This window comes from Podarcis cretensis, assembly GCF_951804945.1.
Source record: "Podarcis cretensis genome assembly, chromosome: 10".
Classification (NCBI taxonomy): Eukaryota; Metazoa; Chordata; class Lepidosauria; order Squamata; family Lacertidae; genus Podarcis; species Podarcis cretensis.
This window is the reverse complement of record NC_137179.1, coordinates 25,682,443-25,695,398: the sequence shown is the minus strand read 5'-3', so window position 1 is coordinate 25,695,398 and position 12,956 is coordinate 25,682,443. Positions and strand designations below refer to the sequence as shown.

At 43.9% G+C, this 12,956-nt stretch overlaps 1 long non-coding RNA gene across 1 annotated transcript in view; it reads right to left on the bottom strand.

Annotated features, from left to right (window-relative positions):
- The window catches only part of LOC307225437, a 187,449-nt gene extending 185,712 nt beyond the window's left edge, over positions 1-1,737 (bottom strand). Inside the window, exon 1 of the long non-coding RNA XR_013843010.1 lies at positions 1,487-1,737. This is a non-coding gene — a long non-coding RNA (uncharacterized lncRNA). The remainder of the gene's footprint in view (positions 1-1,486) is intronic.
- Between the last annotated feature and the right edge of the window lie 11,219 nt (positions 1,738-12,956).

Sequence of the window (12,956 nt, the reverse complement as noted above, 5' to 3'; positions counted from 1 at the left end):
CAGGTTCAATCAAGCATGGAAATGGAAACACAAATCCATAATGTTTCCCTTATTTCTGCTTCTTTAGGACATGGGAACTGACCTTCTCTTTATTAATGTTTACTCTGCTTTAGATGATGGAATCTCCTGATTACTGCTTTAGTCTAATATGAAATACAATATTGTAATGGAAAGAACAGTTTATAAAACAGTAATTCTATTGTATCTTTGCATGCAGCAAATGAAAATGCAGTAAAGCCTTTGACCTACAGTCATTGACCTGTAGGTTCTCCAGCAAATTCTCAAGGAACTGCTCTAAAGTGAGAGGTTTTGTTTTTTTAAAGTTGGTAGACAATATCTATAGCCCACAGCCATCCCTGAGTGGCCTCGGACCACCAACCTTCTGGTTAACAGCCAGGCACACTGACCTATTCCACCACAGGAGGGTCCTGCTGTTGGCTCAGACCAGTGGCCCACCAGAGTCCACCCAAGGTCTTGTTTGCAACCAGATGCCTGGGGGGAAACAGGCCATGAACTTCCTACTTCCCCAGTTATTCTTACCCAAGCCCCACCCCAAACTGTGCGTTTGTGGGGGTGGGATGGGGATAAAACTACAGTGCCCACGGGTTCTTTGGAGGCAAGAAATGTGCTTTGGATGTATGGTGACTGTAATGGCAAATAGCCATGAATGGTCCTTTCCTCCATGAATTGACCTAATACCCCATTCAGCCAGGTGTAGCTGCATCATCACTCACCACTATAGCTGCAGATTCCATAGCTATTGCGTGTCAAGGTGCGAAGAAGGACTTTCATGGCCACCAGCAATGTGATGGCTACATACTACCTCCAGTATGCCTTGAACACCAGTTGCTTGTGATCATGAGTGGGAAAGGGGCTATTGTGCTGATTTCTTTATCTCTATTGAAACTGCCCCTCTTAAACCTAAGCATCCTAAAAGATAGTGAGTAGCTTTGCATGCAGCAATAACAGGAAACACAGACTACTTGCTTTCTCTGTCCCTCTATTTTAGGGAACCTGAGGCTCTCCAGATGTTGTTGTACTTCCAACTCCTATCAGCACTAGCCAGTATGGCAAATGGTGAGGAATGATGGGAACTGTAGTCCAATAACACCTGGGGGGGGGAAACATAGGTTCCCCGTCCCTGCTCTGGTCACAAGCATCCAAAGATGCTCAAAGTGGCATCAACCAGCTGTTACGGTTTCTTGGGAATCTCTTGGAATTTAACAACCTCTGGTTAGGATAACATTCTCTTTGACTTTGGTTCTTTCTCCTATGTGGTGAGGGTACAGATCTTCACATCAGAACCTGAGCCAAGTCAGACACAGGAGGCAGCTTCTCGACAGCAACAAAATAAATAAAAATCAATTATACTGCAAATGAAAAGACAAAAAAAAAACCTACCCTCTGCCACTTTCTCTTAACAAACAGCAGCAAGGCATGTTATCAAGACCCTTAATCAGCAGTCTTTTTCTATTGGGGAAGGTACTTAATTGTGGGATGCGGGTGGCACTGTGGTCTAAACCACTGAGCCTAGGGCTTGCCAATTGGAAGGTTGGCGGTTTGAATCCCCATGACAGGGTGAGCTCCCATTGCTTGGTCCCTGCTCCTGCCCACCTAGCAGTTCGAAAGCATGTCAAAGTGCAAGTAGATAAACAGGTACCGCTCCAGCAGGAAGGTATACGGCATTTCCGTGCGCTGCTCTGGCTTCTCCAGAAGCGGCTTAGTCATGCTGGCCACATGACCTGGAAGCTGTCAGCAGACAAACACCAGCTTCCTCGGCTAGTAAAGCGAGATGAGCACCGCAACCCCAGAGTTGTCTGTGACTGGACTTAACGGTCAGGGATCCCTTTACCTTTACCTTTTACTTAATCACTTTCTTAATCACGGGCAGGTATTTCAGCCCTATTGATTTTGATTTACACAGCTTTAACTGCTTTATTGAGCTGGTGCCAAAGATCAATTTATTTACCATCATATTAGCATGTCTAAGCCACTACAGGAAAATCTCTCTTTGCCTAGGAAAGAGACATAGAATGATATGATAAAGGGGACTAGCATTTCAGCATGCAACTAAATTATACTCAAAGTGAATGGATTAGGCTGCAATTCTATACCCACTTACCTTGGAATAAGTCCCATTAAACTGAGGTTGCCTCCTACCTGTTGCTATTTTTCAGAGGGATTCAATCACATACCATCAAATTCAGGTTGCACAATGAAAGATTTGGAGCTCCAACCTAACAAAAAAAACACATACACCACCCCAGCCATTTTGCAATAAGGAAAGATGGTAAATGCACTGGGAAACATGGGGAAACATTTGCTTGGTGCAATGGCATCTAACTTCCTGCACTGCAGTCGGATTGGACTAGATGATCCTTGAGATCACTTCCAACTCTGTAATTCTATGAAACTATGTGTATTTCCTGACTTTAAAAGAAAAAGGGTGGGGGGAGAAAGCTAATTACTTTGATTTATTGAAACTATGCATAGGCATGCTAAGCCAAAGTTCTTCACATATCTATTGACACAGAATCATTTCCTGGAATTTTTAAATTTTTAGATGACATCATATATATATATCTAGAGAGAGAGAGAGAGAGAGAGAGAGAGCGCTGTACCGTGGAATGGCAGAACAACAAAAAGCCTGTCATTTTGCTCTTTTACAGAATGTTGTGCTGTTCACATTGTTGCATAATAGTAGTTTCTTAGAAAAACCACTTGAAGAAAATTGCTATTTATCTAATGTTATGTTTCCCTGCCCGCCCCCCCGCAAAGCAAGTGCGTTCCTAAGTGCCATATGATGTTGTTTACATTTGAAGACATCAAAGTTGCTTGGTACTCCAGAATATCCATAAATTTATTCCTACTTCTATTTAATCCACTTACTCCTATTTCTAAGGTTTTTTTTTTTATTTTTTAAGGAGCCCCTTTTCTGGTATGTGTCAGCTGTCTGAGTCTGAACTGAACAGTCTCTCAGCTTCAACTGCCAGCCCCCAAGGTGATGCAATTTGACAATTAGCAAGTTTATTTACTTATATTGATTACATTTATATCCCTCCTTCCCTCCAAGGAGATCACGGTGGTTCTCCCCCTCCCCCATGTTATCATCACCACAAGCCTGTGTGGAAGGTCAAAGCTGAGGGACAGTGACTAGCCCAAGGCCGCCCAGCAAATTTCACAGCTGCGTGAGGCTTTGAAACCTGGTCTCCCTGGTCCTAGTCTGACCTTCCAATCACTTTGCCACACTGCTTCCAGAGGCAAGTCTGTTGTTATTATTTGTTTTTTAAAACAGCACTGGGAGAATTTGTTCATTTTCTTATATATTTGTATCCCACATTTCTTTCATCATAATGGAACCCAAAACAGCAGATGTGTCATTCGCAGGTGGTCATCCCTCTAGGTATGGACCACTCCCATCAGGCCCTCCCAATGGCCCAGAGAGACCTGGGCCATTTCCAGCTTTTGAGGCCCCTGGAAATGATAAAAAAATAAAAAATACGATACTCAAAAACATAATGAAGCACCCCCCAAAGAGTGAGTGGTTTGTTTACATATTCAATTGATCTGAGAAGACATGTTCATCACAGTCTAATCTTGTGCAATAAGGATGGATATGTTTTTTTATTAATATTTATGAATATGGGTTTTTTAAATGTATTTTACCAAATCACACCACTTGTTTGCTTAAATTTGCACTTCTAATCTGGGAGACGGTGTCACGTTGTCACTTCTAAGCTGGGAGACGGTGTCACGATGCAGATAAAAGACAAGTTGGGAAACTTCTCAAATGCCCCAAAATCAACACATGTCTAAGTAGCCAAGAGACTCCTTCAAATATTCTACTCAGAAGTGGCTGCCCAGTAATCTGTGCTTCTGGTGAGCCACTCAGATTGTTCAACTGAGTTGACTGATGGAGACAATAACCACCTGAGACTGTACCTCTGCAGCAGCTTAAGGTACCCAGGTGACTTAAGAACAGAGCAGACATTTGAATGAGGATGCACTGCCACCTGAGAGAGGGAGCAGGGAGTGTCTGTGATTATTTCAGGGCATCACTAAGTGCAGGAAGGGTGTTGGTGGAGGTGAGGAAACTCCTTCAGCCTGAGGGCCACAGTCCCTTCTTAGGGGGCCACTAGCCAGAGATGGGCAAGGTCAGAGGCAAAATGAATGGTGGAGCAATGGATGTAATGTGTACCTTTTTACAGTATGCAGCCTCTGCTATCATATCACTGGCCTAAACCCACAATGGGCAGCCCTGTCTTTTGCCTGGATGTCCTACTTTGCAGAGGACAGTCCTCTGTTTGAAGGGCTAACAGGTCCAAATCTGGTTTAAAGGGTAAAAGAAAATCAGTAAGGAGGGACAGAAACAGAGGCCTTGAAGTTGCACATCAGCCCCTGAACAGCAGACCAAACAAGCACATAAGTCACAAGGGCATTGTTTTTCCATTATGGTGACGTGCACTGTATTTCTATTTAAATTATTGCAATTGCTTCAAAAATTGCGGGACGCAGGTGGCGCTGTGGGTTAAAGCCTCAGCGCCTAGGGCTTGCCGATCGAAAGGTCAGTGGTTCGAATCCCTGCGGCGGGGTGCGCTCCCGCTGCTCGGTCCCAGCGCCTGCCAACCTAGCAGTTCGAAAGCACCTCCGGGTGCAAGTAGATAAATAGGGACCGCTTACCAGCGGGAAGGTAAACGGCGTTTCCGTGTGCGGCTCTGGCTCTGGCTCTGGCTCTGGCCAGAGCAGCGATGTCACGCTGGCCACGTGACCCGGAAGTGTCTCCGGACAGCGCTGGCCCCTGGCCTCTTAAGTGAGATGGGCGCACAACCCGAGAGTCTGTCAAGACTGGCCCGTACGGGCAGGGGTACCTTTACCCTTTACCTTTACAAAAATTGCATCTATACATATAAATTAGCATATGTGAATCTGTGCCCCTCAAACTATATCTCAGTATCTGCAAAGGAGTAAATGTTTGACTGATCATTGTTAAGTGTGAGCTTTTTCTATCCAGAGCAAAGTAAACAATAAGGGAAAGAAGTAGATTAATAAGCTGTGCACTACGTGATTCCTTAGTGTTCATGCACATTTATTTATTGGCATATGTGCTAGAGTTAAGGTGCTTCCATCTTCTCCTCAGAAATGTTACATTCTAAGCACTGTGGGCAAGGAGCTGAACCCTGAACACTGTTATAGGTGCCACACAGTATATGTTCCACATTTGTAAGAAATCAACTTTGGAACTCCCTGCTTATTAACATCAGGCAGGTGCCTGCACTAAGCTGTTTTCAGTGCTGGTTAAAAACAGTTTTGTTTAGACCAACCTACCCAGTTATGTTTCTGAAGGAAATCAGCCCTCAGTGCTCACTGGAAGGACAGATCCTGAAGCTGAGACTCCAATACTTTGACCACCTCATGAGAAGAGAAGACTCCCTGGAAAAGACCCTGATGTTGGGAGATGGAGGGAACAAGGAGAAGGGGACGACAGAGGACAAGATGGTTGGATAGTGTTCTCGAAGCTACCAGCATGAGTTTGAGGCAGTGGAAGACAGAAGTGCCTGGCGTGCTCTGGTCCATGGGGTCACGAAGAGTCAGACACGACTAAATGACTGAACAACAACAACAACACCCAGTTATGTAGAATGTTGGTGCATGGTTTAATCTGCTTTTAGTTCATTGCCGATTTTAATTCTTTTTTTAATGTTTCAAGCAGCTTTTAAAACTGCTTTTACCAGTACTTTTATTGTTTTATTATTTTTGTGAACCGCTTTGAGGTGTATTTAGTTTAGATCATCATCTGAGCCAGTCTGTAGCTACTATACTATACCAGCTATATAACATTTGCCTCTTTTAATTTTTAAACAGCTCATTCCCTCCTTCATTGGTCTTCATGCTAAAAATATAGATTTTGTGCCTGACTAGGAAACAACCCTGATTTGCCTTTAAGTTCCCATTGGAATGGTAAAGTGTGTTGAATGCAGTTCCTCCAAAACTAGTAGAACCAGTCAGATCAAATAAAATCACGGGATAGATTATAGTTGGCATAATAGGCTCCCAGGCTTGAATCATAGACTAAACAATGCCTCTCTCTTTTTCCCTCCCTTCCTCTCTCTCCAAGGACCTTTCAGGCAGCTCACGTGTGGAGTTCTTAAGCTGAGAAAGGAAATTCATGGGTGTTGGCTTAGTTTGCAAAGTGCTGTGGAATCGAAATCCTCTTTGTTGTGAGGAACAGCAGCAGGCAACTGGTATGCTGAGCTAAAGGTAAAGGTAAAGGTACCCCTGCCCGTACGGGCCAGTCTTGACAGACTCTGGGGTTGTGCGCCCATCTCACTTAAGAGGCCAGGGGCCAGCGCTGTCCGGAGACACTTCCGGGTCACGTGGCCAGCGTGACATCGCTGCTCTGGCGAGCCAGAGCCGCACACGGAAACGCCGTTTACCTTCCCGCTGGTAAGCGGTCCCTATTTATCTACTTGCACCCGGAGGTGCTTTCGAACTGCTAGGTTGGCAGGCGCTGGCACCGAGCAGCGGGAGCGCACCCCGCCGCAGGGATTCGAACCGCCGACCTTTCGATCGGCAAGTCCTAGGCGCTGAGGCTTTAACCCACAGCGCCACCTGCGTCCCTGGTATGCTGAGCTAGTCAACTACTTATGAGATGATTGGCTTCAGGGACAGCTGTGTGTGTGAGGGTGGGGCCTGTGGCAACTGCTCATTGTACCTGTCGCTTTCAGCGCATGCAAATTCAGAAACTGCCACTGAAAAGGATGAGTGCAGTCATTATGCCCTGCAATACTGCCTCTGATGTACTCCACCAACTACTGCCCCTTCCTACTTTGCAGTGGGCATCTTTCAGCTTAAGAGACTCATGCTGGGCCAGAAAACGGAGTTAACTTAGAAGTCTCCCTATCATAGAAGTTAAAAGGCTTGTTTACACATTGGCACTGAACACAGGCTGTCACTACATGTGTGCAAGGCTGCGTACACACCACAAATTTAAAGTACATGATTTCCCCCAAAGGATCCTGGAGACTGTAGCTGACTGCTCACCAACTGAACTACAATTTCTAGTACCCTTAACTAATTACAGTTCCCAGAGTACTTTGAAGGAAGTCATGTGCTTTAAATGTATGGTACGCATGAAGCCAAAGTGTCTGTGTGAAGGAGTGTACACTTGCTAGTTAGTACAACTATTGTGTATGCAGGGACACAGACTCTACCCACCACACTACAACAACAATAATAATAGCAAGCTTTCCCCTGAACTGAATTTCTGATTTCATTGTTTCACGTGTTTTAATTCTTATGCTTTTCAACTGGTCGCTTTGCTGTCTATTTTAATTAAGGTGGTTTCAATGCCCCGATGTAACTGTTATTGTGTATTTTAATTGTGCATTGATTTTATAATTGTAAAATGTCTAGAAGCCATTTCTGCATATAAGCAGTGCATAAATTAATAAGGCAGAATTATTGTGACATGTGCACATGTACAATTGTGCATGTTGTGCATACAGGGTCACTGAGTGCAGATGCCTCTAATCTGTCAGTTCAGGTGGGCTCCTCCTGCAGTTGTGGCTTTGATCCAAAAAGCTCACTTTGTAGCACAGACACCACCAGCAAGTGGTACCATCAGGGCAGGACTTTGAGGCAGAAGCCCAGGGCCTCACTCAGCAGAAGTGGCCAAAGGCAGCTGAGCCACTTCACCACATTTTGATGTAAGTGAGGTAATAAACATTACCATCTATGGTTAGTATGTAACCTCACATCCACATCATAAGTCTAAAGGACTTTTATGTCACAGTCATGGCTTCCCTCCAAAGAATCCTGGGAACTGTAGTTCTTTAACTACAGGGTAGTGGGACTTGTACCTCTGTGAGGGATAAACTACAGTTCCCAGAATTCTTTGGGGGAAGCCATGATTGTTAATAAATTAGGGTGCGATTACCACATTGCACCACTGCCACCAACCACAACGGTGGCAATATTCAGAAAGAAATGTAGTGTTGATTCAGTCGTTCCTTTCTCATAAACCTTGCTTTTTCCTAACCCTGCTCAGAAAATGCAGTTGCTAACATTAAAAATCCATTTCAGTGTTGATGTTTTCAACCGACTGAAACTGAGTGTCAGATCTGATGTCTGGTGGAAGACTAGCCGACCTTCTTTTGTTCAGACAGGCAAAGCAAAGAGAGGGCAATAATCTTGTTTATGGGTCTTAATCAAGGGACAGTAACCACACTGGCAGAGAGGACTCATGCCAAGCCAGGCTTAGGACACTGGGTTAAAGGGTCACATCCCAGACTGTATATGCAATATTAATCAATGTCAAAGCTATGTAAACCCCAAGGACTGGCTATAATTAGTGACCTTCACTTTAAACAAGCAATCCCTGACTAGCTTTCCCAGCTCAAGTGTTGAAGATCTGTCTCATCCTTTATGGTCCCCAAGCTCCTTAAATGCATCTGTACATGCATTCTTTCTCTCCACAGCCTCTCCTCTACCATGCATTCCCCACTCTCATTCCTCCCGTTGGCCTCAGCCACAATTAAACATTGTTGTTGTTGTTTAGTCGTGTCCGACTCTTCGTGACCCCATGGACCAGAGCACACCAGGCACTCCTGTCTTCCACTGCCTCAAACTCATGCTGGTAGCTTCGAGAACACTATTCAACCATCTCGTCCTCTGTCGTCCCCTTCTCCTTGTGCCCTCCATCTTTCCCAACATCAGGGTCTTTTCCAGGGAGTCTTCTCTTCTCATGAAGTGGCCAAAGTATTGGAGCCTCAGCTTCAGGATCTGTCCTTCCAGTGAGCACTCAGGGCTGATTTCCTTCAGAATGGATAGGTTTGATCTTCTTGCAGTCCATGGGACTCTCAAGAGTCTCCTCCAACACATTACAGTGTATCAACACGGATGTTAGCCATGGTTGATATGAACCAAGAGTTCCTTTCAACTGAGGTTTGCTGGCCAGCTTCAAATCCCAGTTGAGAGATAACCTTGGAATGGAGTTTGTGATCCCTCAGCCTTTTTAAGCATGATACATTTGCGTGGGTTGTACCTTAGGGGCAGATAAAAGCTTATGTGTGGGCAGCTTTGGACAAAATATTTTATACTTCTGGGAAGGCAAAATCCAGCAGAATTACATTAGGAGTTGCTACTTAGGCTGTAGCAGTTGCAAAATTGTTCCAAATATATCCACTCTAATGTCTGATAATGCTAATAGTACAGTAATACATGTCTAGTGGTGATACAACATATGTTTTTATTTTTAACTGAGTTTTAATTTTTAGATGTATTGTATGTCACCAAATTTTATACTTTATTTCCTATGAATTCTACTGAATAGCTTTGTTTCTATTTATTTTAATTCACAGTTTATGCCAGTCTGCTGGGAAACAGATTAGAATTTGAGAACTCTGCAAGTAATTATCTTACCTCCTGCCAGCCTCAGTTGCTAAACCATAATAGTAACAGCAACACACCTCACTCATCCACCAATCCTTTGCATATTTCCTCAGAAATGGCTCATGGAGTTCAATAATATCATACTTTAAAGTATGTATGCATAGGATCGTCACATTAGTCACAGGGTTGTTCTGGAGAATGACAGGTCTTTTTTGACATAACACTAAACTATGGTTTTGCATAACGTGTGTAAGTCTTGAGCTCACACACTTCTCCCTCCTCTGCTTATGAAAAAAGAGCTTCCACTTCTAAACTAACTAGTGTTCCCTGTTTATTTCGGGGGGAAGCAGCTCAAAACACATTTCAAAGATTCTTGTGCTGCCTTCCGACTATAAATATAAACTGTTACAAATAAGCAATTTCCCAAGGCAACATAAAATCTTTATAAAAGCAATTCAGTAATAAAAACATTAAAAGTATAAAAACCACAGACTAAAGCATTTCAGAGCAGCATCCTAACACAAGTTCTAAAAGCAGCCGAACGCAAAATTCAAAAAAGTCGAACCATTTACTTACCCTTTTTAGCTAAAAGCAATTTGATTTCTTAAAGAAGGCTTTAGAGCCTACTTAAAATGAAACAGAATTTTCATTATTTCACAATTCAGAGTTTAACAGCAACATTGCTGTTGGAGTGGCCAGATTAAAAAGGGGGGGGGGCACCTTAGTTATGCAGAAAGGAGGATTTCAGAAGGTAAGCTTGCCTTCCTTTGCCTGTAGCTACCTGAGCTGTCATATTTAGCTATAGAACAGGAAAGCTAGATTTGTAGCAGCAGGTAAGTGCAACTGGCAGACATACCCTGTGATATTTATTATGCTGTTGGGAGTCGCCCAGAGTGGCTGGGGAAACCCAGCCAGATGGGTGGGGTATAAATAAATTATTATTATTATTATTATTATTATTATTATTGGCACACACTCAGTACGCTTTCAGTACAAAAGCAAACATTATGAAACTGAAAAATATGGTAAGCGTCAGAGAAGGAAGACAACACATTTATAGAGTAATGGCACATTTGATTATGGAATAACAAAGTACTGTACTAGATGCCGCAAAATTCGCCTACACTGGTGGGAGAAATCCAATTCTCCAGAATACCTGCATAATTTTTTTTTGCTTAAGGGCAGCTGCAATACTTCCCTCTTCTTCCACTTTAATTTACTCTTTACCTTTCAATGGCAAACTCATTTATGTTGATCCTTTCTCATTGCATTTTTCTGTCTTTCTCTTCTCTGGTAGTCTGCTACTGATTATTGTTATTATAAACAAATTCTATACATGATTTTAGCAACAGCAACAAAGCAGTAGCCATCATGAAGACAGCGAGAAAGCAGGTAAATTTGGAAGACGTATTATACTCAATAAAAATATACAGAATCCTTGCCTGGATCAGTATCATACCACTTTAATTAGTTCGAATTTACAACTACTCTTCACATTCAGTAGTCATTAATGATTAGAATATTACCATAGTCTTCCATGAAGAGACAAAAATCAATTTAAAAACAACTTGGTAAAGAAGATTGTCACCTGTCATCATCCACTGCCCCCCCCGACACTGCACCTTTAAGAGCTGCGCAGAAAGCCGAAATTCATCCAGTGTTTTAATCATTGCTGTGTTTCTGTAGTGAAGAAGCTGCCATCAAGCAGCTGTTGAAGGCTTTGAGTTTCTGTTGCTGTATGAGGAAGCTGCCAGCTTTTAGTGTGCGAGTCACAACATGGCTGTTCAAAGAGGTTAAGACATCACTCAGTTCCTATGGAGAGGCTCTGGGACACTAGCCTGCCCCAGATATCTACTTCCATGTGAGAGTTGCTGTATTTACTCAGTACAGTGGTACCTCGGGTTACAGACGCTTCAGGTTACAGACTCTTCTAACTCAGAAATAGTACCTTGGTTTAAGAACTTTGCTTCAGGATGAGAACAGAAATTGCACGGTGGCAGCGGGAGGCCCCATTAGCTAAAGTGGTGCTTCAGGTTAAGAAGTTTCAGGTTAAGAATGGACCTCCAGAAAGAATGTGGGCAAGGCTTCCTAAACCTGTCCATTTGACTTTATTGCTACGTCATATGTCCATTATTGAGGGCACAAGGAGAAGGGGACGACAGAGGACGAGATGGTTGGGCAGTGTTCTTGAAGCTACCAGCATGAGTTTGACCAAACTGCGGGAGGCAGTGGAAGACAGGAGTGCCTGGCGTGCTCTGGTCCAGGGGGTCACGAAGAGTCAGACACGACTAAACAACTAAACAACAACATGTCCTGGAATTTAAAAAGGGGGGGGGGGGTAGATAGAGCCAGGAGGAGGTGGTCCCTCATGTATCATAGGAACACAGGAAGCTGAGCCAGTCCATGTAGCTCAGCGCTGGCCAGACTGAAGGGCAGCAGCTCTCCAGGATTTCAGACAGGATGCTGGAGACTGGGCCCATCTGCATGTAAGACAGGTGCTCTAACACTAACCTACAATACTTGCATCCTGGATCATTCCATTCCACCTAAACATCCCAATATTTTAATCTGAATATTTTATTTGTACAGTGGTACCTCGGATTACATACGCTTCAGGTTACAGATTCCGCTAACCCAGAAATAGTGCTTCGGGTTAAGAACTTTGCTTCAGGATGAGAACAGAAATTGTGCTTTGGAAGCGTGGCGGCAGCAGGAGACTCCATTTGCTAAAGTGGTGCTTCAGGTTAAGAACAGTTTCAGGTTAAGAACGGACCTCTGGAACAAATTAAGTACTTAACCTGAGGTACCACTGTACCTTCTGAATAGATTTAGGGTTGCAAGCTTTTGAACCACCTCCTGTTGGGTGTTTAGGAAAGCATTTTTCTGGCAGCCATTAGAATTTCTAGTTTCTTTAAGTAAAAAAGGTAAAGGTACCCCTGCCCATACGGGCCAGCCGTGTCCGACTCTAGGGTTGCGTGCTCATCTCGCTCTAGAGGCCGTGAGCCGGCGCCGTCCGAAGACACTTCCGGGTTACGTGGCCAGCGTGATGAAGCTGCAGCTGACGAGCCAGCACCAGCGCAGCACACGGAAACGCCGTTTACCTTCCCGCTATAAAGCGGTCCCTATTTATCTACTTGCACTTAAGAGTGCTTTCAAACTGCTAGCTGGGCAGGAGCTGGGACTGAACGACGGGAGCTCACCCCGCTGCGGGGATTCGAACCGCCGACCATATGATCGATAAGTCCTAGGCACTGAGGTTTTACCCACAGCATCAGCAAAATCATCAATATCATTAATAAAAAACCCTCTCCTTTCATATACATAGTGCAAATTGCTTTAATTCACGACATGCTTTATCTACCAGGTCTAGTTCGTATTGTGCTATTTCTCTCATAGGTCCATGTGAGCCCTAAGTTCTGCCAGCCCTAAGTTTTTTACGAGCCCTTTGGCTGTCATCAGCATAATCACACACGATTTTACAAGGCCTGATAAGCCTCAAACAATATCAACAACAGAATCAAACGCTGCTATTCCTGAAATAACCCCTCTCAGGCCTTGATGCCAGC